The 22,033-nt window shown below is 39.9% G+C and overlaps 1 long non-coding RNA gene and 1 pseudogene across 6 annotated transcripts in view; both read left to right on the top strand.

The window, feature by feature from the left end:
* LOC106972543 (uncharacterized) overlaps positions 1-22,033 on the top strand; it is a 46,824-nt gene that overhangs the window by 3,804 nt on the left and 20,987 nt on the right. For all 6 annotated transcript variants that reach the window (XR_008298479.1, XR_008298482.1, XR_008298481.1 and 3 more), the window contains exon 2: positions 8,088-8,761. This is a non-coding gene — a long non-coding RNA (uncharacterized LOC106972543). The remainder of the gene's footprint in view (positions 1-8,087; positions 8,762-22,033) is intronic.
* On the top strand, positions 17,860-20,177 carry LOC128315581 (NADH dehydrogenase [ubiquinone] iron-sulfur protein 6, mitochondrial-like; annotated as a pseudogene).

Here is a 22,033-nt window from a genome sequence, read left to right as displayed (position 1 = left end):
TTTGCTTACGTAGCCTGCCATGACATTAGAGCCACTTCAGTCTAATGGCCTCCTTGTTTAATTCATTCAACATCAATTCCCAAACAAGGACTCAATATGACGACTCCAGTTCCAGGGGTGCAAATACATGCCCAACCCTGAACAGGCTCCTACATAGAGAGATCTGATTCCCCACCCACACGTTTGTGCAAGAATATTACATCTCTATTTTCTATTAATCAACCTGATCTTAATTCTGAATCCCTTCCTACTAAATAGGTAGTGTGGGGGAGGAAAAATAATATTTCCTCTACTCTTCTGAGTTTTTAGCCATTATCTCCTGTAATAAGAGAGATTAACAAGAAAAACCAAGTTTATTAATATGTATACATCAGGTATAGATGGGAGATACTCAGGGACACTTAGTAACACTTCCCACCAGAAGGCCCAAGACACCACCTTGAATACCATCTTCAAGTAAAGACAAAAGAAAGATGTTGGGTGTGGTGTGCATTTATGTGGAGTGACCAGGGAAAGCAGAGTAAAATGTAAACTTTGTTATGTAGATTTAAGTGGCGCTTTCTCTGTTGATAAGTTTCTTATAATTTTAGAGTCATCTTTCTCTTCCGGGTACCAAAAGGGACACATGCTCACGAATGGGGGTTTCCTTTCCCCTATAAATGGTGAAATTCTCTTACACAACAGTAACTTCCACTCTTTTCAGAATTTCTTTGTGTCTGCTGTTGCTCAAAAATAACCAGTTCAAAATAATCTTTCGCCCAAAGAGGTATTCTTCAGCAGGAAATGTTAGCACTGGCATTTGGGGGGGGTTTCCCCCACTTCTATGCCTAGAATTACATCTTCGTCCCGGGGGCTCAGACAATATATCCCCAGGCAAGGTTGGCTTCCTGCACTGACACTTGACATGACTCCTTCAGCTCTCTACTGATCATTGACCATACTATGGGAGAAAGGGCATCTTTTCTGAGGCTGGAAGCCCTATTGCACAGGCCTTTTCTTTCTGAATGCACCTGTAGCTATTTCTCTCCGTGGCACTACAAGAGATCAGGGCCCAGTAACCAAAATCTAGAGTCTGGAGAAATATCCAATACTTTCCTTCACTAAGCAGACAGTCCCCCAGCAAGGATTAAATAAGTACATGTGACTGGATAATGTTTTGAGAAATTAACTTTTTTGGTTCAATGACAGAATGGACATATCTCATGAGAGAAGCATCAAAGATGATTCCAGTCTTCCTGTTCTGCATAGGAAGGTCTCCAACTTTCTCACTAGCTCCAAGAATCCTAATTCTATTATTTCAAATATAACAAGGAGCATTAAAAATTGTATATTGGATCATTTCTTCTGCATGATGATAAGTTGGACATATTTGAGTTAAAAAAAGGAACTAGAATTCCCCATTTCTCTACAACCAAAAATTAAACTGTGTATGGCCACTAGATGGAGCTAAAAACCAGGTAATCAAGCCTTCTACTGTTTCATTGACCAAGAAAGTAGGTCAGTGAGTCAGGTTCTTCAATTACATTATGTGTGTGCCTGCTCCAAAGGTTGAATTTGGCCCTGGTTCACCAAATTCAGAATAACAGGTCAGTCTAACCTACAAGTGATTGAATAACAGTGACTAGCAGAGTGCCTCTGCTGTGCAGTTTACACAAATTTCTTCAATGGAAAATATAAAAGATTAGAAGGAAAAATAAGTAACTGCTTTCTAAACATTACTGTCAAGTCATGATGGTGTTCAGAGATATAAATAGCTATCTGTTTCTGTGTGCCATAAAAAAAAACTTACTTCTACTTTGAATTATGCAGAACGTTGTCTGACTTTCCATTTAAGAATAATAAAATTTTATGTATGAATTATGCTTTACCTTGCACAAAATGTTCAAAGATTCTCCAATTTGTGTCAATCCTCACAGTTCCATAAGGTAGACATTGCTATCATCTCCAGTTTATAGATGAGGAAACAGGTTCAGAGAGGTTCAGTAACTTGCCCAAAGCCTCACAGCTTGGAAGCTAAAGACCTAGGCTGCGAGGTGCTGTGCCATGCTGGAACCTGCCAGCAGTCAGGAGACCTTTGTTCATAATCCAAGCTCTGCCACCCATGCATATTAGGCTTTGAAGAGGGGAAATCACCCTTCAAGACCTGATTTGTTGTTTTCCCACTTGAAAATTATTAGATGGTCCCTAAGGCAAAGTGCCTTAAACTTAAATGCACTCAATCCCTTGGGATCTCTTTAAAATGTAGGCTCTGATTCATGAGGTCTGGGGCAGGGCTGAGATTCTGTATTTCTTTTTTTTTTTTTTTTTAATAAGATGGCAGCTTTATTATTTTTTAATTATTTTTTAATTTTTAATTTTTGAGACACAGAGAGAGAGAACATGAGCAGGGATGGGGCAGAGAGAGAGGGGGACACAGAATCCGAAGCAGGCTTCAGGCTCTGAACTGACAGCACAGAGCCAGATGTGGGGATCGAACCCAAAAACCACGAGATCATGACGTGAGCTGAAGTCAGATGCTTAACCTACTGAGTTACCCAGATGCCCCAAATGTATAAAAAACATTTTCGCCTACATTAACTCATTTGATCCTACCAAAACTTGGTGAATTAGATAGGGAAGATATTTTCCCCATCACAGATGAAGAGACAAAGTCTCCAGAAAGGTTATGACAGACATAGCCAGTGTCTCCTGACTCCAACTGCCAAGCGCCTTCACCGCACCACACCGCTTCCCTACCCTACCTCATGGTTCAACATGCATATAAATCTATGAGCAAGGAGTGTGGCTGTGCTATAGATAAAGGAAGAAGAGAGAAAGACGTGGCATAAGCTTGTGATCACCTTATTAGGAGAAATGAACGAATGAGTAGTACATTGAGGCAGGTTGATGGCTAGGGAACATCTGAAGTTTCTGGTGATGTATTTCAAAACGCCAGGTTTGGATTCCACAGAATGCTAACTTCAAAGGTCATTGACTCACTTATCGAATGGTTGTCTTTTTTTTTTTCTTTTAAGTTTACTTATTATTTTGAGAGAGAGAGAACACAAGCATGCAAGCAGGGGAGGGGAAGAGAGAGAGAGAAAGAGAGAGGGTCCGAGCAGGGTCCTCATTGTCCGCACAGAGCCCGATGCGGGGCTTCATCTCACAAATTGTGAGATCGTGCAGAGCCGAAATCAAGAGTCGGACACCTAACTGACTGAGCCACCCAAGCTCATAATGGTTATCTTCCATTGGGCCCTAGTTTTAGGCTCAGAAAAAGTATACTTTAAGTCTACTCTTTTCAATTCATATTTCTACTGAATGCTATGTGAGGAAATCCAGAGATTACAAAGATGAAGATCCATCATTGAACCATAAAAAGCTTATTATTTAGTAGGGAGGACTTATTATTTCCATTACTCATGTATCGATTCATTTAAAAATATGATGTAGCACCTTGCTATATGTCATGTACTATCCAAGGAGAACAGTGACAAATGAACACAGCAAGGCCCTGACCTCAATGACTTTACTTGGCCAGTACAGGATATGGAAAAAGTCAGCATAAGCGCCACAGGGGGGCGCTGTGGGGGGCTGCCCACCCTTCCACGAATCACAGAGAGGGATATCTGTCCCAATCTTGAAGAGTCAGGGGAAGCTTCCAAGAGGAAGTCACATAAGCTGAGCTGAGCTGGGGGTCTGGGGGACCCTATGTGCAAAGGTCTAAAAGCAATGGTGTGTGGTAAATATTTAACAGCCATCTCTCTGGGGATAGGCAAGCACGCCCTAATTTGTAGATTTTGCCAATGCCCTTGATATCAATACTCCCACCAAGGCAGACTTTAAGCTCCCAACATGACATCCCTAAACATGGGTTTGGGAAGAAGTAAGTACTTCACAAGCAGGTACAAATCAGCTCTAGAGTACCACTGCCTAGAGGTGCAAGTACATGCTGTGAGGAACCCCAAGCAACTCTGTGGGGTGTGTGAGGCTTGGGCAGCAGGTAGGGGAGGCGAGTGCAGATAGAAGAGGGAATAGGGAGAGGAAGGCTGGAAAATGACCAAATGCCACTTCAGAGTTTGGAGGTGATCCCAGGGTAAATATGGAGTCATTGAATGGTTGTTGTTTTTTTAATGTTTATTTTTGAAAGAGAGAGTGAGAGAGAGAGAGAGAGCACGCGTGCGCGGATCTTCTGTTCCCCTCTGTCTCTCTGCCCCTCCCCAAACCCGATGTGGGGCTCAAACCCACAAACCGTGACATCATGACCTGAGCTGAAATCAAAGTCAAACACTTAACTGACTGATCCACCCAGGTGCCCTTCATTGAATGGTTTTAAGAAGGGAGTGACCCCATTGAGAGTAATATAGAGAGAGTAATGGAGACAGAAGCCCGATTACAGTATTCTGCAGTGTGAATGAGAAGTGATAAAGTGGACAGAGTGGAGACAGTGAGTGCAGGCAATACCTATACTTGCCTGTGAAGCAAAAGGAGCAAGGAGCTAAGGCAGTAACTGTTGGAAGCCAAACTTGAAGCCAAAGGGTTTGATTCAGAGATTTTTTTTAATATAAAAAAAGATGATTACACTTCAGTGAATTACAATTCAATGAATATGACAAAAAGCCAGTGGAGAGAGAGATGAGGGGACAACTGATGGAGTGCGCCCTCTGAGGACAGGGAAGGATAGGATCCCAGGTACAGGATAGAGTACAGGATAGAGTAATAGAAGTACCATGAGATTACAGGGTTGTAAGTTCATGGCCCATGTTGAGCGTAGAAATTACTTAAAAATAAAAAGAAATCTTAAAAAAATAAAATACAATAGAAGTACCATGAGATTTAACGTTTTATTCATGCTAAAAAAAAAAATCCAAAGTAGCACTTTGAAGGCAAGACCCTAGTCAGTTTTACTCAATGCAGTAGCCTCAGAACCTAGAATGATGGCTGGAAATACAGCAGGTATTTGCTGACTGAATTAACTCATGAATGGATAAAAGTAACCATTATTTAGACACACTTTGAACCAGGACTGTGAAAGTTATTTTCACACATATTCTTTAATTCTTACAACAACACTTAAGAAGTAAATAATTATTTCCATTTTACAGATGAGAAAAGAGAAGCTCAGATTGAGAAATGAAAGAGTTCAGGACGTGCCATCCAAATTACATTGCTTGGGGCTATTGATTATTTGGAGCTGAAGGTATTTCAGAAACAGCAGATGCAGGAGGGTCTTTCTGATTACCCTTTTCTACCTAAAAACAAAACCATAAAATTTCCCATGAGGAAAGTACCCTCCCTGTACCAGGAAGAGAAAAACATCCTTATTACCAGAAGACTGGGAATTGACACAGAAATGGTCTGTACAAACAAACTTACTAATAGCCCCTTTCTTCCACTGGCTTCCTTTTCATTTATCTCCTAGCCATTTTTCCACAATTTACTGCCCTTCACTGAACCCCTTTGTCGTATCATTTCGTCACAAATTTATGGTATCTTTGTCTAAAAGGTATAAATGCTTCCTGTTCTGGTCACTTCTTCCAGTCTTCATTTTCTTGTGAAAGCTTTCACACACATGCAAAAATGTAATAAAATCTGTCCACTTTTCTCCTATGAACCAGTCTTGTATCAGTTTAGTTCTTAGGCCCACCTCCAGAACCTAAGAAAGGAGAGGGGAATTTTTCCTCCCACACAGAAACATAACCCATAACCACACAGCTAATGAGTGGCAGGCATGGGATTTGATCCAGGTCAATCTGATTCAAAATTGTGGTTTTACCAATGACTATGGAAAAAAAAAAAAGACTGTGATTTTAAGTGTCTGGATTCTAAATATTCAATAACTTTGTCAGATTACCATATTAGCAAATATTGATGCCTTAACCCACTCCAGACCAATTGAGTTGGAATCCTTGGAAGTGGGGGGCGCGTGAGTGGCTCAGTCAGTTAAGTGTCCAACTCTTGATTGCAGCTCAGGTCATGATCTCACCATTTGTGAGATCAAGCCCTCCACCAAGCTCTGCACTGACAGCAGGGAGCCTGCTTGGGATTCTCTCTCTCCCTGTCTCTCTGCCCCTCCCCAGCTTGTGCACATGCTCGCTCTCTCTCTATCTCTCTCTCTCAAAATGAATAAACTTAAAAAAAAAAAAAAGAATCCCTGGAAGTGGGACCCAGAGGTCCTATTTTAAAACTCTTGTAGGTGATTCTAATGTGCACAGAAGGTTGGGAACTGCTTCCTTGGGTCACTTTCTAATTTGAGGTTGTAGGTATCATCTACCTGTCATTTTATTTTGAGGCAACATCTCTGCAAGTCCACCAAAGCAAAGATTTCTTCTTCTTTTTCTTGGATTACTAAAGTACCAGGCACACACAGTGAGTCTCTTGTAATTGGAAAGTGTCAGCAATAACACCTATCAATACCTTGTGGAGAAATACTAAATATTTGAAGTAAAAATTTAAAATATTTGAGAAAGGAAAAGGAAGACTTTTGCTTACTTGCATCAGCAGAATAAGTAGAAATGAGCTAATTATGGAGAGACAGAATAGCATTACAGTTAAGCATGCTGCCCTTGGAGCCACAAATCCCAGCTCTCATGGTCACTAACTGTATGTCCTTCAGCAAGTCTCTGAACCTCTCTGCTCACTGCTTTCCTCCCCTAGGAAATAGAGACGATGTCAGCAACTCCTTCACAGGATTGTTAAGAGAGTGAAATGAGCTAATATGTGTGAAGCACATGCAGCTCAGAAGCATTCTGGGTCATCTAGGGCTGTTATGCCTATCTTTCCCTGCTAGGGAAAGAGGATTTTGTCCGTTTTCTTGCCAACCATATCTCAAGTCCTAGAACAGGGCCTGCCACAATGTGGCCTCTCCATAAATGCTGATTATTGTTGTCATTTTTGAAATTAGATAATTAAAACAAATGTTATGTGGTGTGTGCCATTTAAAAATAGTCATTGATTCTAAAGCTAAAAATATACCATTTGCTCATAAATCATGTTATGCCATCATACTTTCAAAGGAACTTGGTGAGCCACCATAAGATAAAGAAACTGAGGGGCTCCTGGGTGGCTCAGTCGTTTGAGTATCTGACTCTTGATTTCAGCTCAGATCATGATCCCAGGGTTGGGTTGAGCCCTAAGTAGGGCTCTGCACTGAGTGTGGAGCCTGCTTGAAATTCTCTCTTTCTCTCCTTCCCCTCTCCCCTACTTGTGCTCCCTCCCTGTCTTTCTAAAAGAAAAACAATAAAGAAATTGAGAGCATCGTTTTAAAAATATGGTGAGACATAACTATAGAGAACAAATTGATGGTTACCAGAAGGGAGGTGGGTGGGGGGATGAGTTAAATAGGTGATGGGGATTAAGGAGTGCACTTGCTGTGATGAGCACCAGGTGATATATGGAAGTGTTGAATCACTATATAATACACCTGAAAGTAATATTACACTGTATGTTAACTAACTGGAATTTAAATAAAAACTTTAAAAATATATGGTGAGGGGCGCCTGGGTGGCTCAGTCGGTTAAGCGTCCGACTTCGGCTCAGGTCACGATCACGCAGTGAGTTCGAGCCCCGCATCAGGCTCTGTGCTGACAGCTCAGAGCCTGGAGCCTGTTTCTGATTCTGTATCTCCCTCTCTCTCTGACCCTCCCCCGTTCATGCTCTGTCTCTCTCTGTCTCAAAAATAAATAAACGTTAAAAAAAAATATGGTGAGACAGTCCAACCTTAAGTTTTACATGTCATCATCCAAATATTTTTAAAATATTTATTTATTTATTTTAAGACAGAGAGAGTAAGCAGGGAAGGGGCAAAGAGAGAGAGAGAGAGAGAGACAGTCCTAAGCAGACTCTGCACTGTCAGAACAGAGCCTGACTCAGGGCTCTATCTCACCAACTGTGATCTGAGCCGAAATCAAGAACCAGAGGTTTAACCAACTGAGCCACCCAGGTGCCCTATCATCCAAATAATATTGACTTTCGGTTAGATTTAAAATATGCAAAAATTAAAAACATTAAATATTAAGATTATGGAATTTAGTGATTTTACCCTTTTCCTCAGATTTCTTTCACTATTATTCCACCATCATTTCTTTATCTGTTTTTCCTCCTGACAGCAAACTGAGAGCAACCTCATCTGCTCTTGAGAAAGAGAAAGAAAAGACAGGAACTAGTCCAACAGTTGAACTGCACTGAATAGTTTAATGCTACCCTTTTAACAGCTGGAAATTTTTCATGGAATGGTTCCAACCACTCCTCAACTTGGGAAAAAATCATTCAGGAACCTTCTGCCTTACAAGCAATTCATAACCCCTGGCAAAGTTGAATCTAAAAAATATACAACGTGCCTATGAGTCATCCTTAAAATACTTTTCTTCAATAAGCTTCTGTAATGGGGAAAAATTATCATTCCACACAAGCTTCTGAGACTTGTTACCACTTTGCAGATTGAATAACCCTTGGAGACAAGGCAGTCTACCGGCTAGACAGCCTGGAAACAGCTTCCAGACCAATCAGCTGCTGGGAAACAGTTTTTGGCCCAATCACCCACCTGGAAACTGTACATGGACCACTCGCTGTCTTCTAAGAACCACTTCTCCTAAAATCTGCCACTGCTGCCTTGCAAACCAAACCAGAGAGAGAAAATATACCTGAATTATTTCTACACTGACCTTGTGAGTCCCAGCCCATCTGTGCCCTTTTGACAAGTGCGTCGAACTCCATGCCCCTCAGTGGAATTCATTCTGTATTGAATAATTTTTTGGCCAAGCCCTATCCTTTGTGGAAAGAGGTAAGGAATAAATACATTTAAGAATATATCATTTTGTACATTATAGCGGGGTTTTTTAATGTTATTTTATGTTTTTTTTTTCATTCAAACTAGGTGATTGCCAACCTTAGCTGCACATTGGAATCACCTGGGGAGTATTAAAAATCTTGATGCCCAGGCTTCACCCTGGACCAATTAAATCAGAATTTCTGTCATCAGTCTTTATTAAAGTTCCATAGATTATTCTAGTGTGTGTCAGGGAGCAAGAATGTCCTGTCCCCTTCAAGGTCTTTGTAGCTGGACTAAGAATCAAATTGACATGAGACAGATTAACAGGAGAAAATAAAATTTAATAGCATTCCTAGGGGGAATCCACTCAGACATGGAAATAAGGTATATATGTCATTCTGAATTAAGGAGAAGGGAGTAGAAGTCTGGGATTTCAAAAGGAAAAAATGCAATTCACAGGAAAATGAAAAGGAATGCATGTTTGGTAAACAAATGTTTGCTGGGCCACTCAAAAACAAGGGGACACAGAGGACTTGGATCAAACAGGCCTTGCTGGATTCCTCCCTGTCTACCATATCTAGTTCCTAGTGTAAGGTAGTTCTTTATGGTGATAGCTCTCTTCTTGGAGCAGATCCTCTATCTAAATGCTTTTTAGGCAGTTGAGGGGGGAGGTAAAGAACTTTCCCTAAACCTGTTGGATTTCGATTGCTTTTTAACTCAAAATAATCTTCATGCCATAATGGCCTACGCTTGGGACAGCCTACCCTTGGCCCCTACCTATGCATCTTAAGTTGAAAACAACTGCCTAACTAGATCTTAAGAACTTGCCAAAGGCAAGCAATTCCTTGCATTTTGCATTATCTCACCCTGCCCTGCCTAGACAGTTTTTCTGCCCAGCCCTGGCAATCAGTAAACACACAGGGAGTTTCAGCAAGGTGCCTGGGATCTGGGGTAAGATCAGGACTACGTCACCCTCTGAGCTCAGTAAGGGAATATGGAATAGTTGTAAGAGCTTGTTATTGTGGACTCAGGTCTGTGTTTGAGGTTTATCTCTATCACCATCTAACTCTCTGTCCTAAACTAAGTTAAATGTAAAATGGGAAAATAAAAGTATCTGTTTGAGAGGATGTCATGAAGATCACATTAGATAGTAATAAGTAAAGCACTTAGCCTGTCCCTGGGTACTTGCTCCATAAATAGCCAACTAAGAATAAACACAAAATTGTTCAGATGACCCACTTGCAAAAGTAATCGTTCCTAAGAGATGATTTGTAACATTAGCAGGGCTTAGAAAGTAACCTGCAGTGACAGTGTTCAAAGTGTATCCTCAGGCCTGTTATTTAACTCAACAGAAATGTAATCGAATCAACCCTCCTGTAACTTGAACATTTCAAGTAACATTATAGTAATGGAAGTGTCCTTGCCTGCACAGTCGATAAAAAGAAGAAGGGGCACCTGGATGGCTCAGTGGGTTAAGAGTCCAACTTCAGCTCAGGTCATGATCTCACAGTTGGTGAGTTTGAGCCCCGCATCGGGCTCTGTGCTGACAGCTCAGAGCCTAGAGCCTCTCTTTCTGCTCCTGTGCCGCTTGCACTCTGTGGTGGGACTATTTTTATTCAAGCTTTTGAGAGACTCTCTTGGATTATTGGAATGATAAGAAAGAAACTGCACTGCTAGTCCAGCTGCAACTTGACTCTTTAGAATCAATAGCCATTTTGGATTCAGGAAATCCTTGGAGAATATCAAACCTTACCCTATTACAAAGCCTCCTGGATCTGGGAGTTAGAACTATACATATAGCAGCCTGGTCTTTTGTCCTTGAGAAACCTCCTCTCAAAACCTAGCACATAGTAGGAAAAACTTTTCAAAATCTAATTACATTTACATTTTAGTTTGTTAGGGCAGGAACTTCTGTTTTTAATTAACCTCTGCTGGTCTCCATCTGCATGCAGGACACACAGTGAACTTGATTCTTCCAGTATCTTCAAGAAGCCTTAGGAATAAATCAATTATAGATCTATTAACTCTTTCAAGCTATACAGCTTCTGACTCATGACATTTCACTTTGCACCTGCCTCTCCATCCCCAGCTAGGCATCTTACCAATATGTATCGCTGGTCATAAATGAAAATAGAAATTTCTTCTGCTATGGATATAAAGGGAGGGACTAAATCCACTCTAAAAAATAGTCTTTTTTATATTTCTTTTTTATATTCCCCAGAAAATAAACTATTATTTAATGATTCCAACTATTTTCTAAATGATGCCTTCATATCCTCAATGTAATTGCAGCCCTTTAATAAGCTTTATTTAATAAATAGTACTCCTGAGGCTTGAGAGAGCTCATATAGGAGTTAACACGCATAATTTATATCCCAGGGTATGGATAATATAGACTCAAAATTGTAATTTGTCACCAGTATATACTATGAGTATAACATACAGTGACAATTTTTTCTTTTTTAAAAACTTTTTTAATGTTTATTTATTTTTGAGAGAGAGACAGAGACAGAGACAGAGATGGAGCACAAGTAGGGGAGGGGCAAAGAGAGAGGAAGACATAGAATCTGAAACAGGCTCAGCTCTGAGCTGTCAGCACAGAGCCCAATGCGGGGCTCAAACTTACAAACCTGTGAGATCATGACCTGAGCCAAAATCAGACACTAAACCAACTGAGCCACCCAGGAGCCCCTGACAATTTTTTCACATACATTCCTAGTTGTTTCATATACATCCCTAGTTGTTCCAGTCACATTTGTTGACATGACTGTCATTTTCCCCATTGAGTTTCCCTGGCACCTTTGTTGAAAATCAGTTAATTGTATATGTGTGAGTCTATTTCTGGATTCTATTGTGTTCCATTGATCTATTTACACCAATATTACACTGTCTTGATGACTGTAGAGCTTCTTAGTAATCTTGAAATCAGGTAGTAAAGTCTTCCGACATTGTCCTTTTTCAAGATCATTTTAGCTGTTCTGTATCCTTTGCAATTTCACATAAACTTTACTACCAGCTTGTAAATTTCTTTTAAAATTATCCTGCTTGTATTTTGACTGGATGGCTGTAACTCTATAGATCAATTTACAGAGGGTAGGCATAATACAACTATGGAGGCTTCCAATTCATGAACAATTAACCACTCCATTTATTTAGACATTTATCCCTATAATATTTCATATTTTTACTGTACAGGGTTTGCACATTTTTTGTTAAATTGATTTATTCCTAAGTATTTTATATTTTTATTTTCTTGTAAATCATATTATCTTTCAGTTATATGTATGGCCCAGTAACATAAAATGTATCTTGGTGAATGTTCAATGTGCACATTGAACAGGGGTGCCTGGGTGGCTCAGTCAGTTAAGCGTCTGAGTTCAGCTCAGGTCATGATCTCATGGTTTGTGGGTTTGAGCCCCATGTCGGGCTTTGTGCTGACAGCACAGAGCCTGCTTGGGATTCTCTTTCTCCCTCTCTCTCTGCCCCTACCCTGCTTGCACTCTCTGTTTCAAAATAAATAAATAAACTTTATAAAAAAAAATAAAATAAAATTATTGGATCATCTAAGTATGTCAGGTCAAATTGGTGAGAGTATTGCTTAAATCTTCTATATCCTTATTGTTATTTTGTCAGTTATTCTATCACATACTGATAAAAGAGTACTCAAATCTCCAAATATAATTACAGATTTATTTCTTTATTATCAATTTTTGCTTTTACATACTTTGAAGCTCTGTTATTAGGTGTATATACACTCAGGAATTTTACTTCTTCTTGATCAGTTGCCCCTTTTATTATTACAATACCATTCTTTATCCCTGGAAATACTCTTTTTCTTTAAATCTGTTTCCTCTGATATATAGAAATACTAGCTTTCTGACGTTCAGTGTTTGCATGGTATAGATTTTTTACTCTTTAATTTTCAAACTGTGTTTTTATATTTAAATGCATCTCTTGTAAATAGTATATAATTGGGTCATGCTTTTTATCCATGCTGATAATTGCTGTCTTTTTATCGGACTATTTATTCTGCTTGTATTTAGTATAATTACATTAAAACATTATCATACAAAATACATATAAAGAATTACTAAAGATTAAAAATAAAAAGGCTGGGGGGTGCCTGAGTGGCTCAGTTGGTTAAGCATCCAACTTTGGCTCAGGTCATGATTTCCCAGCTTGTGAGTTCGAGCTCCGCGTTGGGCTCTGTGCTGACAGCTCAGAGCCTAGACCCTGGCAGGTTCTGTATCTCCCTCGCTCTCTGTCCCTCCCCCATTCACACTCTGTATCTCTCTCAAAAATAAATAAATAATTTAAAAATGGTAATAAATAAAATAAAATAAAATAATAAAAATAAAAAGGCTGGGGCACCTGACTGGCTCAGGGTCTTAAGGTCTTAATCTCAGGGTCATGAGTTCAGGCCCCACATTGTGAGTGGAGCCTAGTGAGAATAAAATTTAAATATTAAATAAATAAATAGGCAAACACTCATATATATATATATATATATATATATATATATATATATATATATATGTCAAGGCATAGGGAAATATGTTGCAGGTGTATTTAAGTCTACCCCTTCATTATTTATTTCTTATTTGTCCCCTCTCTTCTTTGTTCCTCCTTTTTGGTCTTCTTTCGGATTGAGTATTTTTTGTATTCCAGCCTATCTCCTCTATTGGCTTTTTTTCTAACATTTTTAAAGTGGTTGCTAAAAATTACAATATGCATCCTTAATTCATCACAGTCTACCTCGAATTGATATTATACCACTTCATGTAGAATGTAAGAGTCTTACAACAGTACACGGTGACAATTTTTGATAAAAGTTGTATCTTGTTTGAAACTTCAGATTTATATATGTGTATTTATTTATTTATTTATTTATTTATTTATTTATCAAAACTCATTAAATAGAACATTTAGGATGTTTGCATTTCACTGTATATGACTTTTACCACACACACACACACACACAAAAGGAAACATAAAGAAACATTAAGCTCTAGTTAATGATATGCATACTGACATGTCAAGGGATGAAGTTTACTGATGTCTGCAACTTACTTTGATACACATCAAAAGATAAGATGAATTGATGAATGCCAAGAAGAATGGCTAGATGGATAAATACGTGACAAAACAAATATAATAAAACATTAATTGCAGAGTGTAGATAATTCTTTCAATTTTCCTCTTTCTTTAAAAATGTTCATAATAAAATGTTTGATAAAAAAGCCACTATTCTGGGGTGCCTGGGTGACTCAGTCACTTAAGCGTCTGACTTCGGCTCAGGTCATGATCTCATGGTTTATGGGTTCGAGCCCTGCACCAGGCTCTGCCCTGACAGTGAGGATCCTGTTTGGGATTCTTTTTCTCCATCTCTGCTCCTTCCCTGCTCGTGCTGACTCTCTCTCAATATAAATAAATAAACTTTTTAGAAAAGCCCCTCTTCTAATGTGACATGAAAATTAAAATCTAATTTGTTTTGTAATGTCAATTAATTATATAATGAAACCTTAAGGACAGAAAAAATTATGCACATAAATTTTGTTGTGGTGATGACCTTAAAGCTCTATCTCAGTAACTCCTTGACCTTCTTAATTCCAGACCTGGCCTGAATCCTAAATTCAGCACTGTCTGCAAGGCTGCACAAGATCTCACCCTTGTGTGCATTTCCAGCCTCCTCCAGCAGCCCTCTTCCCCTGGCTCTCTGCCCACCAGGCATATGAGACTTTCAGTTCCCTGAATGCCCTGGGCTCCTGCTTGCCTGAGGCCCCAAGGCCTCCACCGAAACTGTTTCCTTGCCTGGAGTACCACTCTGCAACACCCTCTCCTTCTTTTCAGAAAGTCATGCTCATTACTCACTCAGGTTTCAACAGAAATATCATTTCCCCGATGAAATAGTCCCTCATCTCCCAAAGTAGGTCAGGTTCCTATCCTGGAGGAACCCTGGGAAAGCACCTCACAGGGTCTGAGTTGCTCCGAAGCCAGCACAGAACCATGGAATTTCCCTCTTAAAGATAGCAGATGTCCTTAACAGGTCCTGACCTTTGTAACTTGTCCTTAAGTAAGTCACTCCCCTGCTCAGAAATCGGGAGGAGTATGTGTAACCTCTAAAAATCCCTGACTTAAAAGCCAGTTTTGGTTTAGAAATAATGCTGGCTTGCTTTTTATGTTACATAAGAAGAGCAGTGTGCCCCCTCAGTGCCCTAAATGAGGTAAGAGAGCCGTGATTGGAAGTTAGCCGAAAACCCAGAGCTTCTGCCCTCAGGAAGCGATGCGACAGAGGCAGAACAAGATGGAATGAAGATGAGACTAAAGGCAGGAAAACCACTTATGAGGCCACTGCAAATAACCAAAGGCCTGAATTAAAGCAATGAATGCTTTAATTCATGGAAAAAGAGAGAAGGTGACAGATTGGAGGAGAAGGATATATTGGTCTTTGCCACAGCACATGGCATATGTGGAGGGTGAGTGAGGAGCATTTGGGTAAGAGGATGGATTTGGGGACTTCTCTTTTGTCCTCAGTCACCACAGCTTTGGGATGCCAGTACAGTAAGTCCTAAGCTGAATGACATTTAGGTCTCTACATAGCATCTCCCACAAGCACCATAACCCCAAATGTCCAAACTGATAAATGTTTATGATCTATAATATTAAGCAATGAAAATAACACTAATTAGGGGCCCCTGGATGGCTCAGTCAGTTGAGCGTCCGACTTCAGGTCATGATCTCAAGGTTTGTGGGTTCAAGCCCTGCATCAGGCTCGCTGCTGTCAGCACAGAGCCCACTTCAGATCCTCTGTTCCCCTCTCTCTCTGTGCCTGCCCCCCTCTCAAAAATAAATAAATGCTTAAAAAAAATGATAACAGAATAAATTTATTAAAAGTTCTGGTTTTCTGGAAGTACCCTCCACAATATATCTCCTATGTCAAGTCTCTTTTAAAAATAAGACTTGGAACAATTTCTCAGAAAGCATCATTTTATATTATAACAGAAATCTATTCTTTTGATAATGTTAGTTGAAGTAGCCACTGAGAAACAATCAATTTTAAAAAGAACATAGAGTACTTCTACAAAGATTTATTACCGATATGGATTTCTTTTTTTAACTTAATGACTCACCAGCAAAATCCTTTCGAATTGGAAGGCTCTGTACTTTGCAAGATTGCCAAATTGTCACTGATTTATTCCCCTAAGTGTAATTTGAAAGAACCTGCTGTGTAAATCTGAATACTGTAAACCTGTAAACCATGAATCTTTTCAAATCTACTTTTCCTATTAATGGTACCTAATGCCTGAGATAGAATCACAAATTGAGAGGAATCTGGGCCTATTACTGTGCTAAACTTCTGTGCAAAAACAAAGAGATAAACAAAAACTGAAAAAGAAAGGGAGAGAGAGAGAGAGAGAGAGAGAATTTATTAGTCCATGTTCCTGAAAAGGCCAGGGCCGAGTTCACTTACACTATGGCTACATACAAGGCTTCAAATGATATCCAGGAATTTCCCTACCTCCCCTCTTAGCTCCGCCTTCCTCTTGGTTGGCGTCACTTTCAGACAGCTTCTGAAGCTTCTGGGCTTACCTCTTCCCAGACTAAAGTCCTATAGAAAAGAGAGTTCCTTTCTCTCTCTGAGTGAAAAGTCAGTGTTCCAGGATGGTGTCAGCATCAGTCTGGGGCACACTTAAATTAGGATAATTAAAAAATAATTTATTTTCATGTTTTATTTACAAAAGCTGATTCTTAGCACTTCCTCCCAAGTCTGTGTTCAGTGATTTCACACTAGTAGCTTACAATGGGCCACGATGGGAATATTTACACTAAGCAATTGGCAAATGCTACAAATTAAGGCTCTTTCCCTCCTCCCCCCTCCCCCCCCCAACCCTAGCCATTTACTAGCACACCACTGAACTATTTGCAAAAGTGTAGGAAAGGTGTAAAGTTCTTGCAAGGACCCAGGACTAATAGCAGCAGAGGTCCAAAGGAACCAGGGGAGAGACTTTAACCAGACTCCAGAAGGAGGGAAGAGCAGTGACCTTTAATTAAGGGACATGGGCAGTCTGAAGGGGGTATCATAGGAAAGGAGCTGAAAGATAAATATCCTGACCACTTTCTGCACCAAAGTGGGCGACAATGTTTTATAGATTCTGGAAAGAAAACGTGAAAATGACATAATCAATTGTTAATTAATATTATGAGGATGTGGAGTATTAGCTTCCAATTTATTTGCCTAATGCTAAAATGTCCAGTGCTAACTTTGGAAAGTCCCCATGCTTTCCTTGCTGGAAACTCCCATGGCCAGATAGTTCAGAGAGCCAGTCTCATTCTCCTCACATGGACTTCCTGTGTCTACTGGTTTCAGATTCACTTTTATATACAAGCCTGAGAATTGCCATTGAACTAAGAATTTAGTATGTGAAAAATGGTGTTTCAAAACAGCAGAGGAAAAGATAAAGGGTTCAATAAATAACATTGGGACAATGGTCTAGTCATTTGGAAAATATAATAAAATTAGTTCCCTATCTCATACCAAGATCATATGTTTCTGATCTTAGCAGGACAGAAAGCCTTAAGTAAAATACGAAAAGCAAAAACCATAAAGAAATGACTAGGTAGGAAATATTTGCATATGCAGATAGATATGGATACTACATAGATATTTATATAGGTATTTATCAAACAAAATATATATAAAGAACTACTAAAGATAAAATGTAAAACGGCTGGGGCGCCTGACTGGCTCAGGGTCTTAATCTCAGGGTCATGAGTTCAAGCCCCACATTGTGAGTGGAGCCTAGTGAGAATAAAATTTAAAAATTAAATAAATAGGCAAACACTCCAATAGAAAAGAGCGGGAAAGAGTATAAAAAAGCAATCCTAAGAATAGATGTCCAATTTCCTTAGTAGTTAATTATGGAAATAAGAATCCACTTTACACTTATTTGCTTTGCAAAAACTAAGGATTTGTTATATCAAATGTTATGTCAAATGTGTGTGTGTGTGTGTGTGTGTGTGTGTGTGTGTGAAGGCATAAGGAAATGGATACCCACTCACTGCCACAGGGAGTATAAACTATTATGACCACTTCAGCAACAATTTGACAATACTTTTAAAATTAAAATGTGTATATCTTGGGGTACCTTCTGGCTCAGTCGGTACAGCATGATCTCAGCGTCATGAGTTTAAGCCCCCATGTTGGGCATGGAACTTACTTTAAAAAAAAAAATTATAAAAAAATAAATAGAACGGTGACTTTCTGCCGGCTGCTGGGCGGGAGCGGCCCACAGGCGCTGAGCCTGCCCCGGGGCGCCAGGCGTGTAGGGGTGTGGACCTCACCCACCGGAGAGAAGATTAGGCACACCGGGCAGGTTTATGATGCTAAGGACTATAGGAAAATTCGATTTGTAGGTCTAAAGAAAGAGGTGAATGAAAATTTTGTCATTGATTTCATTGCTGAGCAGCCTGTGAGTGGAGCTGACAGTCCTGTGGTCGCGTGTGATAGCGGCAGGGGGCGGGGTGCTTTTGCCACCCGGAACTGTACATAAACCTGGACAAAGAAACAAAAACCGGGACGTGCGGCTATTGTGGACGGCAGTTCAGACAGCAGCAGATCACTAGGGCAGCCGAGCTCTGCACTCGGCTCCGCGTTAACACCGGAGCAGCCAAGGGCCTAGTGCTGTGCGCCGCCGTCTGAATAAAGGGCGTTGTGACCCAGGGGGGAAAAAAAGGAAGAAAGAAACTGCGCACTTCAGTGGTTTTTTATATATTCATAGAGGTGTGCAACCATGACCACTATGTAATTTTAGAACATTTTCATCACCCCAAAAAGAAATATCCATCACCTACCCTCCCCCAACCCTAGGCAACCACATATCTAGTTTCTATCTCTTAGATTCCTTTTCCTGGACATTTCATACACATAGAATCACACAATATTTTTTTTTTTTTTGGTGTGTGTGACTGGCTTTATTCATTTAGCATAATGTTTTTAAGGTTCATCTATGTTGTAACATATATCAGCACTCCATTCCTTTTTATATATTTTATTATATGGCTATACCACATTTTTTAATTCATTATCCATTAATAGACCTTTTAGATTATTTTTACCTTTTGGCCACTGTAATTAATGCTGCCCTGAACATTTGTGTGCATGTTTTTGTGTGGACATATGTTTTTGTTTCCCTTGGGTATATACCTAGGAGTGAAATTGCTGGGTCATAAGATCATATGATAACCGTCTGTTCAATATTGTGAGCTGACATAGTGTTTTTCAAAACAACTGCACCATTTTACATTCCCACCACATTACTGTTCTATTGGTCTATTGTTTCCTTTTTTTAAAACCACCTCAAAAAAAGTTTATGTGTATATTTGTGTGTGTGTGTGTGTGTGTGTACGTGTACAAAGATCAAAAGAGCAAAATCCTAGTTGAGTATCAGGTTGGGAAGTCCCCCTGGGCTAAGGAGGAGAAGAGAGAGTAACTAGAACCTGCCAGAGTCATTGGCAAAGCAGTCTGAAAAGTCAAGGGGGATGGCCCAAGACAATTAAGGTTAACACAAGTCCAGAAAGGCTCTCCAGCTGCTGGATGGAGGAGACGGCTTGGAGCCAGGAATCCTGTTTTTCTGATTTGTTTGGAACTCTACAAGATATTGAATCAAGACAGCCCTAAACATAAGGAAGATTATTACAAATAGGGTCCAGTTTCAGGAGAAAGGGCCTTCTGAGGATCACACCCAGGTGCAAGGGCTGGTGGAGCCAGTTTTGACAACCTACCAGCCAGAGTTCAAGACCAGGCTAGACCAGGCTCTAGACCTGCATTCTGAGCTGCAAATACTGGGCATAGTAGATGTGTCCCTATGGTGAGTCAGGCATGACGGGACCTGGGTGGCTCTCAAGCATGCTAGCTCTGGAGACCATTTCCTGACTGCCCAGTGGGGAGGGTTACTTTAATAGACCGGGCCACAGCCTTTCTGGGACCTGAAAGATATGGCAATATTATAATCAGCACACAGGAGTGGGAGGGCTGCAGCAGGCGGAGGCTGGTAGTATATAGCATAGGAATGACAAGTTCCAAAGAACTTTCACACACTCTAGCTCATTCGTTCCCAACCTGGTGGGCTGGCTTGCCCAAGGACTGTAATTATCCCAAAATATCTCGACACATTTCTAAATTGCCATTTATAACATAGTTTTTACAACTCTTTTCTAAACCTACAGTTAAGACATAACTGAGAAAGTCGGCTCCCCAGAATGGGAGCCCCTCACAATAATATTCATTAAATAATTATCCAACATTTCTAAATGTAAAATGCATTAAATAATCTTTTATCAATAAAAATTATTTACTTAAGCTTAATTTGCTCTTTTATTTCCACTAGCCAATGTAAAGTTAAATGTCCTGGGGAAAAAAGTCTGCACAACGAATCCTACTTTTCTGTGCTTCTTGTTCTCTCCATAGTTTCCTTTTGTGATTTTTTTTTTTTTGGAACCAGACCACTTTGCTAAAGTATATTAAAGAGATTAAAGAGTAGATAAGAAGATAAATCACTTGCCTCTAGTAAATAGCACAAAGGCCATCCATTCTATTCAATCCAGAAGTTTAGTTGATAAGGCTGCTTCGTATGTGCATTCTATTCAAAAGCATTTAGAATTCAAAAGCATTCTAAAGGAGATTAATCTGAATTGTGAGGAGATGTTTGGTTTTCTTCTCTTTAAATTCCACTCAAGAGCGCTGTTTATTTTAATAGGGCCAGGCAAATTTTACAGATGTAAAATTATAAGAAGTTTTATGTGAAAAATTCAGGTTAACAGACACCACATTCTAATGTAGTCAGCAATGATTTGTGGCTCATACAGGCACCTAGGGCAGCTGCCAGGCTGGCTTGACCCTTACTCCAGCTCTGCCAGAAGTATTCACATTTTCATTTGGCACGAGAGTGGGGCACCAGGGTGGCTCAGTCAGTTAAGAGTCCGACTTGGGCTCAGGTCATGATCTCAAGGTCTGTGATTTCGAACCCATTTTGTGTCAGGCTGTGTGCTGACAGCTCAGAGCTTGGAGCCTGCTCCGGATTCTGTTTCCCTCTCTCTCTGTCCCTCCCCAGCTCATGCTCTGTCTCTCTCTCTCTCTCAAAATTAAACATTAAAAATTTTTAAAACAAAAAACAAAAGAACTTCAGTTGACACAGCCTCTTGAAGTAATGGATTCTGTATTTTAATGGATGCTATATAAAGAGCTATTTTTGTTGTTGTTGGGAAGACTGTTAGGCTTCAGGAATGTTACCTATTTCTATTTTTTTCCGGATTTGAGAAAATAATGATTATTCCTCATGAGTTTAAGACTTCCACTTTTTTTTTTTTTTTTTGCAAATGGAATCTTTTTCATTTTTACCGCCATACATAATTTTCTCTCCCCTTGATCATTTTTAATGTCCTCTGCTGGATCTTTTCTAGAGCTATTGTATCTTTGAAAAGCAGAGACCAGAGCCCCATGAAATATTCATCATATAAAGTATTCCAGGACCAGGCGCTTCTTCAATTACAGTCACCTCTCTTCTCTACAACAATCCCCAGACCTATTTCAATCATTTCCCCTGACACATCTCCCAGACCTGTACTTGCCAGAGACTGAACCTCATTTGAGAATCCATGGCTGGTCCCTCCATCTCCACATGAACTCAATGCAACCGAAACAAAACCCACCCTTGAGACCACAAACTTTCCTCCATCAAATATTAGAGTTTGAGAATGTGCCAGACATTGTGCTAAGTATGTAGAGGTAGGGATAGGAGGTGGTTTCAAATATTAATAAGCAGTAGCCCTTAAGAAACATACAGTCTCACAGGAGAGACATACGAATTAAAAATTATATATCTAGGGGCTCAGTCGGTAGAGCATGTGACTCTTGATCTTGGGGTCATGAACTCAAGCCCCACATTGGACTGAGAGCTTACTTTATTTATTTATTTATTTATGTATTTATTTATTTATTAACTTATTGTTCTTAATGTTTATTTTGGGGGGGGGCAGATAGAGAGGGGGACAGAGGATCCAAAGTGGGCTCCTAGCTGACAGCAGAGAGAGAGCCTGATGCCAGGCTTTAATTCACCAACCATGAGATGATGACCGGAGCCAAAGTCGGATACAACCGACTGACCCACCCAGGTGCCCCAATATAATTTTTGTAAGCTTAAAAAAGCAAGTAAGCCACCTGGGTGGTTCAGTCGGTTAATGCCCTGACTTTGGCTCAGATCATGATCTCACGGTTTGTAAACCTGA

The sequence above is a fragment of the Acinonyx jubatus genome, chromosome B2 (assembly GCF_027475565.1).
Source record: "Acinonyx jubatus isolate Ajub_Pintada_27869175 chromosome B2, VMU_Ajub_asm_v1.0, whole genome shotgun sequence".
Lineage (NCBI taxonomy): Eukaryota > Metazoa > Chordata > Mammalia > Carnivora > Felidae > Acinonyx > Acinonyx jubatus.
The sequence above is the reverse complement of the archived record's forward strand: the minus strand, read 5'-3'. Positions and strand labels throughout refer to the sequence as shown.